Here is a 9,890-nt window from a genome sequence, read left to right on the forward strand (position 1 = left end):
ATATTAATATTAAAAAAGTTATAAAATAATTAGCATTTTTAAATTTGTAACGACTAATTTTATAATGTGGTTAGCATTTTTAAATTTTATAGATAAAAATAAATAACCTAACCAAAAGTTATTTTTAAATGTGTAAAAATTAAATTTATTTTTTTACCTAAACAAATTTAACTAATTATAATTTAGCATAACAATATACATAATATTTAATAACAATTTAATATAATTAATTATAATTTAAATAATTAATATAAATTATTAATTAACTACAAATATAATATTCATTATGAAAGGAAGAAAGATATACATAATAAAAATTATTAATTAACTACAAATATAAATTATTAATTAACTACAAATATAATTATTAATAATATAAATGATTAATTAAATACAAATATAAATTATTAATTAACTACAAATATGATTATCATAACAATATACATAATATTTTTTTGGACATAAGATAAACCCATGTTAGACATTTTCATTGAAATTCATTTAGAGTGAATAGTTTATGCCTCAAAATAATGTCAACATTAAACAATAAACTCACTACAAACATAAATTTTTTTCCAAACCCACATTGAAGTCTCTTACAAAAAAAACCTTAATTAATCATACTATCATTAACTATCACCGCAACAGAAACTTCATCGAACATGCTTTGTGTCCAACCTGTAATATAGTGCAGAATTTATTTTTTAATGGACACTTATCCTCATCTCACATTGTCAACAATTTTTTACACGTGTAGAAACAACAACCTTTTCTACCTAAGAGAATTCACCTTAAAATTGAAGTCAAGAAAAGAGATATTAGTTCATGAGCAATATTCTTTCTCTTAAAAGCTTTTTCTTTTCCCACTTTATGCTTGAACAAAAATATTCTTTATTCTCTTTAACTAAAAAAGAATGTCTTAAGATGTGATTCTTTTCTAGTAAGAAAGGCAAGGGCCACCAACCCTGCATCAATCTTCTCCTGACAGTAAAGTGCCTAAAGACCCTCAACTACAACAAACTGGTAAGAGACGCCACAGCTAGGCTTTGAAGCAGTTGGCCTGTAAGTCAGTCTGATTGCCTTTTTACTTTCCTCCTCTTTTCTCTTTTTCATTAAGACCGAATATGCTAGCGAAAAAAAGAAAGAGGCTTCGGTCCTCTTGCGTGCTGATAGACTTCAGGACTATAGACCAATTATTTTGCTGAATGGGACCTAAAACGGTCCGGGTATATAGGCCTATAGCCCCACCTACTTTCTTTTTTAAGTTAGTTAACACTACGCACTAATGTCTTAATTTTTATAGAGTTATTTTATTTTTTAAGTTTATCTCTTTCAGTAATAGAAAAAGGCTAAAATGATTATTGAGCGAAGAATTAAGAAAAAACCATGAGTTAAACAAGTAAGAAAAACATGAAATATGATATTGATTTGAGTTCATATATATAATTTCCATTTCTTAGAATGTATCAACACTTAGAGATTTGCATATTACTTTTTTAAAAAGTCCATACAGTAATAACGTTATATAACACTATTTTTCCTCTTTTATTGTTACTTAGAATATGCTAATTTAAAATAAATTATTAATTTTTAATTGAATGATAGCAGCTAATAGTAAGGACAGAATTAAAAACAAAAAGATAAATATACCAACTTACTACATTATTTTAAAAATAAAATACGGAAGAAAGAATAAAATATTAAAAGTAATCACAAGATTATTGTTTTGACCAGAATTATCGCCAAGAGCTTTTAGAGTTACAGGAATCGAAACTATGCTTTAAGGCTTTTCAAAATCACCTATGCTGAAAACCATCAATAAGCAATAGTTTTAAAGTTAATTGTGATGCAAGCTTGTATCTGGATTCAAATATAACGGAGTTCAAGTGTATTATTAGAGATTCTAAGAGAGGTTGAATCTCGTGCTGCTCTGGAAGAATTTTCCTTGATCTATCATTAGATGTGAGTTATTTGCTACTTGGAGATGATTGGTTTTAACTTGGGATTGCGATTTGAAGGATATATATTATATGGAAAACGTCTAGGGGGCCAGCAACTTTGTTAAATTCTGGCCAGCATATAACCAGCAAAGAAAAGTGAGTCATTGGATGAAATCTCACACCAATCTCACACCATTAAAACCATCATTGATGGCTATTTGATGGCTACAAATCACAAAAGTTGCTGGCCCTCTAGCATTCCTCAATTATATGTGAAACGGATTATCTTAACATTCTACCCATCATGCATGATCTTACAAAGTGGAAATTCATCTGAAGTAACAAATTTAGACATTTAGTGATTCAGGAGCTTTCATCTCGTTCTTGACTTGTTCACGTTGAATTGATTAAGTGTCCTGAGAAGCAAATAGAGCTGCGAATTAGATAGTTAGATATAGTGCCAATAGTAACTCTATCATATTATTTGGTCTGAGTTTTGTGTGTTGGTCTTCAATAAATTATCCGCTCGAATATAGGATAGTGTTTACTTTATTTCTTTGCATGTTCAAAAAAAATATGTTTCTTATGAGATATCTTATGCTATCCAAAGTCGATAGATTACAGTCATAAAATTTCAGTAAATTCTTTTTTCTGTCTAAATTTATAAAAAGAATGATTTTTATTACTTGATGGGTTACTTTTCCAACGGATACTTTTTTTTTCTTTAACCAACTCAATCCAATATCCATTTCAAGGAAAAAAAACTAACGCTCTAATTTGGGCTGCATCCTTTGCCTTTTTTTTTTTGAAACAAAGAAAGCTCAACACAATAAAGTGGAGCATAAGTAGCAACAAATAAAAGAAAGCTAAACACAAAGAAAACTGCCTACAGGAGAGATAGCTATTTCCTTGACTCCCATGTATCTGCCCTCAACACCCACTAGGATCACTGGACGTCCATTCTTGGTAGCTCACAGCTGTCCTGCTTTGTATTTCCTCAACACCTGCTTCTTTATTGTTGAAAATTCTATCGTTCCGTTCCCTCCAGATGTTCCAGATCACTGCAAAGAACCCCGTCAGCCACTTCCTTTGCTCTTGTTTTCCAGTGTGAAATCTTGTCCAACTTTCAAACAGCCCTTTTATGGTACCAGGAACAACCTAATCTGTACGAAAATACCTCAACCATGTGCACTGTTAGAAACAAGAGACTGACAGAGTAATCTGAAAAGTGTATTATTCAATTGTGTGAAAAGGTACAATATACAAGAGGTATTTATAGGTGCTAAATGAATCAGAGTAATAAAGGCATAGAATCCTATAATTAATATACAGATATACTATATAAATATAGACGATACTAATTGATGTAAATTGATGCTAATGATTCTCTAACATCCCCCCTCAAACTCAAGTGATAACTTGAGTTTGAAACATATTTAAAACAATGAAATAAATAGAAAAAAAAAACTGCATAAATTGATAAAACGGGTGCAGACGGAACTGCCAGAAAGAAGCGCAGATGGAACTGCCGTTAGTCTGAAGGAAGCGCAGACGGAACTACCGCTATATGAAAGAAGCACAGACGGAACTGCTACTTGTCTGAAGGAAGCGCAGACGGAACTGCCGCTTGTCTGAAGGAAGCGCAGACGGAACTGCCGCTATCTGAAGGAAGCGCAGATGGAACTGCCAGAAAGAAACGCATACGGAACTGCCACAAGGAAACACGCAGACGGAACTGCCACGGGAGAACGCAGACGGAACTGCCACGGGAAAACGCAGACAAAACTGCCACGGGAGAACGCAGACAGAACTGCCACAGGAGAACACAGACGGAACTGCCACGAGAGAACGCAGACGGAACTGCCGAAAGAGAGCGAAAACTATATGATTTCTTCATGAGAATAGGTAAGCAGCGGATGACAATGGTGTTTGATCATTCAACTCGAAAAAAATAGAGGACAGAGAAAATAGGCTAGTCGATGAGGTGAAAAAGTTTCAAAGGAGTGACAAAATAGAAAGATGAATGACATAGAAAAAAAAATGCAAAAAACTACGGTGATTTCACCTCAAGGAAAACAACCTATCCTCTTCAAGGAGGATACCATGGCTCTGATACCATGTTAGAAACAAGAGACTGACAGAGTAATCTGAAAAGTGTATTATTCAATTGTGTGAAAAGGTACAATATACAAGAGGTATTTATAGGTGCTAAATGAATCAGAGTAATAAAGGCATAGAATCCTATAATTAATATACAGATATACTATATAAATATAGACGATACTAATTGATGTAAATTGATGCTAATGATTCTCTAACATGCACCACACCTGCCATGTAACCTCACATAGGAGAAATAAGTGCTGTACAGTCTCCATCTCCTTTTTACACAGGACACAAACATTGTCAATAATAGGAATAACACCCAATCTGCTCAACCGCTCCTTGGTATTAACTCTATCCACTAGCACAAACCACCCAAATAGCTCCACTCTCGGGGGTACCACGCTGCACCAAATCGCACTGGTGAAACCTCTGCATCCTTTGCCTTACAGAGCTTCCATTGACGGCATCTTTTCCTTTGTAATAGTAGGTACAAGTTAGTCATCTACTTCTCCAGGGTGGAGTTTATGCACCTCAGGTGCTTCTGGCTTCCCCACTTCAAGTATGGAAGGTTAAAATTAAAAAGGAGTCTTCATCTTTTTAATTATTTTTATTTTTAAATGAACAATTGCCATTTTTTATCTGTGTTTTTTAAAAAATAATATAACTATTAAAAGAATAATAATATTTTTTTACTGCTGCAACTATGGGTCTAATATTTTCATCACCAAATAATAAAAATTAGTTACACTAGAATAAGTTAAATTCCTTTAAAAAAAAGTTAAATTGGTTAGTTACTTCTTTTGTATCATCATATATAGTACGAACTAAATATAGCAACTAATTTAAAAGATGACGAATAATCAATTTATAATTTCATTGTACTCACACATACACAAGCTATTCTTTCTGTTTTTCTCTCTCCAACCTCACACTTTCGCCCTCTATCACGTACCAACAAGCAGCTGGATGGCAATACTACCAATTAAAACTAGTAGCAAAGACGAACTTCCATGACAATTACACTAAAAGAAGATATCACCGCCATCAACCTTTCATAAAACTGTCATGTGAGAGAGCTATGAGGCAGCATTGCCAATTCGTGAATAGAGGCTACATGAGAAAAAGAGAAAGGGAGGATGGGGTGTCACTAACATCAAGAGGCGGAGAGAGAAGAGTAGAAGAAATAGAGACCAGAGATGGAGAGGAAGAGAGCAAATGCTCGTAACGAGGGGTTTTAGAGAGTGGTGGGAGAAACGGGAGAATGTTTTTAAAGTCAAATTTGGGTTTTTAGAGTGACCTGGATAATACTAAATTATTTTATATAATATCATATTTATAATTTTATATATATAATATTTATAATTATATATTTATTATATTTAAAATTATATAATTATTTTAAAAATAATTAATAAATATTAAATAAAATAATTTTAAATTTTTTAGATTGATTTTTATAATCTTCTTAACATTATATATTAGATGATTAAATTATTTTATTAATTAAATTTAATTAATTTAATAATCTAAAAATTAATCATAAAAGTTTTAGTTAAACAAATATAAAAAATATTTAATTAAATTTAATTAAAAAATAAGGGTAATTTATCTTCCTAAACCAAACTAACCCCAATATTACTTAAATTTCCAAATGTAAAAACGTTACATGAATGTCTCGTTGAATATTTCTATATAAATCGAATTCATCAAATTCGAATTATGGTTCTTAATAGTAAATTGAATCTATTGGATTCAAATTACTTGAATTAAAAATCTACTACTAAATCAAATAAAGTAGACACAATTTAGCTTCCTCCTTACTAAATCAAATTGATTGAGGCTGATTTTACAATGGGTTTGTATAGATTTGAATTTCGCTGGTACTAAATCGAAACAAGTAGTTTCGAATCAGTGGCATTGCTAAATCGAACTTAATAGCTTCGATTTACTACCATTGCTTGTCTATACTAAATCGAATCAAATGGGGTTAATTTAGTGTTATTGTACCTATAAATATAGAATTCGAATTAAACACCACCCTTTCCAGCCACCGAGCGTGGTATGAAGCAAGGACACTTCGCTGAGTTGTCGTGTCTGCGTGTCAGACATATTTCAGATACAACACTCACCGACACTCGACCGACACGTGTGTCTGCTGTATCCAACCGTGTCTTAATAAAAAGTAAAAAATTCTTTTCTGGACGTACGCTTGGACACATTTAAATACCATAACGTGTCAACATGTTCAGTCTTATTCTTAACATATATTCTTGAAATAAATTTAGATATAGTATATATTATTATTTATTAAAACAAAAAATATTTTAAATACTTGATATAATTAAAATAAGACATTAAAAATAATTAAAACATTAATTTATATTTTAATATCAATAAAATATCAAAATATCATTACGATTTATCTAAAAAATACTTTATATTTTATATGTATGCGTGTCCCCATGTCTTATAAGATTTTATATGTATGCGTGTCCCGTGATGTGTCGTATCCGTGTTAGTGTCCGTGCATCATAGCGGCCACCACACACAACCCGAATCCAAAATCTTGGAAAGAAACCCCAGAAAATTCAAATATGAACGAATGGAGGAGATCCGAATCATCTCTATCAGTTAAATGGAGTCGCGCATATTGCTGGTGCCGTCCATGAAGAGGTTAGTGAACAAAAATTTTTGTTTTGAACATAAATTATTCATCATAGTAATGTTAACATGGTTCTTGTAGTAGTTGTTTATAGTCCTTAGTTAGTAATTAAAAAATTAATTTTTTTTAATATAATCACTGGTTAAAAGTAGTAAGGTATTAGTTGGTTAGATTTTGACAACTTGAAATGGTATCTAAAAATGTTAGTTAGGATTGTAGGCTATGTTAGATTTGTTAAGTTATTAGTTTTATATTCGGCGAGATTTAGTTTAGGATTAGGGTTTAATATGACATAATTGTGGCAGGCATGATGCTGATTGAGTATTGCGAGATTTTTTTATACAATAAAGATAAATTTTTTTAGAGTAGTCACCTACTTAAACCCATTAGTTTTAGCATTTTCTACCTTTGTTTGAACGTGTGAGATTATATATTTGGGTTAAGTTTCTTTTTAATTGAATTGGGTCATGCATTATTTAGCGTTTTGTATTGGTTTCTATGAACAATTTTGTTTATGGTTATTGTAAATGATTTTTTTAAAATTAGGGCGTGCAGTGTTTAGCATTTTTAGAATTTTATTAATCGAACATTGTTTTGTTACAGTTGTGATAAACAGTTTTCTATCGTTGTCCAATCTATCGATATATCACCAACATGAGAAGGCAACAGGTATACCATTAGATGACAGGATCGTGCCGTACTTGTAGATGACTGATTTATACCATCTTGCAAGGCTGAATGAGACTTAGTTTAGATTGGATGAGCCATTAGTGAGCGTGTCCGATCCATGGAGAGATGGCGTCCAGAGACGCATACTTTTTACATGTCAGTTGAGGAGTGCACGATCACGTTGGAAGATGCAGTGTACCAGTTAGGGCTCCTGATCGACGGTTAGTATGTTAGCGGATACCTCACGGACTTTGAGCGACATATTGATGGTGGCCGCCCAGCGTGGGCATGGTTCGAGGAGCTGTTGGGTGTTTTTCCTCCTACGAACTACATCGATAAGTTCACGGTGAAGTGCACTTGGATGCAGGAGACATTTAGTGAGCTTCCGTAGGGTAGAGACGATGAGACGGTTAGGAGGTATGCCTAGGCGTATATCATGATGCTCTTATCGACGCAGCTATTCGGGAATAAGTTTGGTACACGTCTTCACATTCGTTGGCTACCCTACGTCGCCAGGCTAGAGGACATGGGTCGGTATAGTTAGGGGTCTGCTGCTCTGTCATGGTTATACAAGTGGATATATCATGTGGCCAATAGGAATATCGTCAAGTTAGCCGGTCCATTACAGCTCCTGCAATCGTGGATCTTTTGGAGGTTCTCTGTTTTCCGGCTGGATGGATTTGATATATTTCATTAGCTATTGGCGTCGAGGTACTTGCTTTTGGGTTATGCACCATGTTTTTAATAAGTTATCAATTTACTTTCTTGATAAAATGTTTTGGTTTTCAGATGGTCAGGTTATCAGCCGACGTTGAGCGACAAGGGGCCTCAAGTCATGCAGTGGAGGCTTAGGATAGATTTACTTCAGTCCGGGAATGTGAGTATTCATGGTTTCAATTTGTTGATCGCTAATGTTGTGTTTGCACTGTTTACTGTTTATGATTACTGAGGCGTTACATGCTGCCAAAGGTGAGATAAAAAGAATGACCATGATTCTGCATTCTCACCCTCTACAAGTGCAAATTCAATAGAAATAATATTGGAGTTTTTGTCCTGAGCAATCACGACAAGTAGTTTGCCGTACAGTTGGGTCTCGTCGACACTGACCAACGGCTTGCAATGACGGAGGCCTCGATACACGGTGGAAATGCCCAAAAAAGCTGATAAACCGTGATGTTATGGTTTATTTTGTATTGAATTGATCGGATTTTATCCATTATTCTCACACTTATTCATATAATTTGCATGTTTTACATTTTCCTTCCTAATTTTGTACTATGATTGAAAACATGCTTCTTTGACATTAAATTCGCTAATTTTAATCTTCTCTTATTACCATCTGATGCCATGATATGTTTGTTAAGTGATTTCAGGTTTTCCAGGACAGGAATGGCTTAGAGGATGGAAAGGAAGCATGCAAAAATGGAAGGAACACAAGAAATTGAAGTTTTGAGGATCTGGTAGCGACGCGCACGCATGGATGACGCGTACGCGTGACTAGTGCATCAGGCAAGCGACGCGTACGCGTGGATGACGCGTACGCGTGACCAGGAATTTGTTCAGCGATGCGTACCCATGGCTGACACGTACGCGTGACGAGCGTCACGTGCTGCATTAAATAGAAAATGCTGGGGGCGATTTCTGGGCTGTTTTGGACCCAGTTTCAGGCCCGAAAATACTTATTAGAGACTGCAGAGTGAGCTGGAAGGGGGTCATTCAATCATTCACACTTTTATACACACATTTTAGGTTTTAGATGTAGTTTTTTAGAGAGAGATATTCTCTCCTCTCTCTAAGTTTTAGAGTTTTTAGGTTTAGCTTTTCTCAAATTCAGATTTCTACCTTGCTTTTATTTAGTTTTCTTCTACTTTCATTTGTTCTAGTACTTTGTTTTGTTTACTTCTCTCATTGATTCCTTTACTTTGCTAATTTAGTTTATGAGTTCATGTGTTACTCTCAATTTTCATTAATGCAATTTATGTTTCACGTTTCTTATTGTTCAATTGCTTTGTTATTGTTATTTCTTTGCTTTGGTTGGTTTTAGATTTTGCTATGTCTTGTTAGTTTTCTAAGTTTTATTTTAGGCCTTCCAAGTGTTTGATAAAATGTTTGGTTGGATTTTAAATTAGATTTTTATGTTCTTAACTTGGATTGACCAATTAGAGACTCTTGAGTTATCAAAAGTCTCTTGTTGAATGGAGATTGAGACTTGCTGGTTGGCTTAGACTTCACTAAATCTAGTCTTTGATTAGGACTTGTGAACTTAAGTTGATTTTTCTCACTTGACTTTTCTTCATTGTTAGAGGTTAACTAAGTGAAAGTAAAAGGCAATTACCATCACAATTGATGATGATAATGAGGATAGGAATTCCAATTCTCAATCCTTGCTAGGACTTTTCTTAGTTGTTATTTTATTTCCTTGTTATTTACATTACTTGTCTCTTATCACAAAAACCCTAAAAATACTTTTCTATAACCAATAGTAACATACTTCCCTGCAATTCCTTGAGAGA

The 9,890-nt window shown here is 33.6% G+C and overlaps 1 long non-coding RNA gene across 3 annotated transcripts; it reads left to right on the forward strand.

Moving 5' to 3' along the window:
- Positions 1-812: 812 nt before the first annotated feature.
- LOC140182007 (uncharacterized) lies at positions 813-9,343 on the forward strand. Of its 3 annotated transcripts, XR_011877774.1 has the most exons (4): positions 813-6,719; positions 7,312-8,088; positions 8,167-8,254; positions 8,742-9,343. It is a non-coding gene; the product is annotated as an uncharacterized lncRNA (long non-coding RNA). The 3 variants fall into 3 exon arrangements; XR_011877773.1 differs by having other exon boundaries at positions 8,167-9,343; XR_011877775.1 differs by having other exon boundaries at positions 813-1,062; positions 8,167-9,343.
- Positions 9,344-9,890: the final 547 nt, after the last annotated feature.

The sequence above is a fragment of the Arachis hypogaea genome, chromosome 19, assembly GCF_003086295.3.
Source record: "Arachis hypogaea cultivar Tifrunner chromosome 19, arahy.Tifrunner.gnm2.J5K5, whole genome shotgun sequence".
NCBI classification, from domain to species: domain Eukaryota; kingdom Viridiplantae; phylum Streptophyta; class Magnoliopsida; order Fabales; family Fabaceae; genus Arachis; species Arachis hypogaea.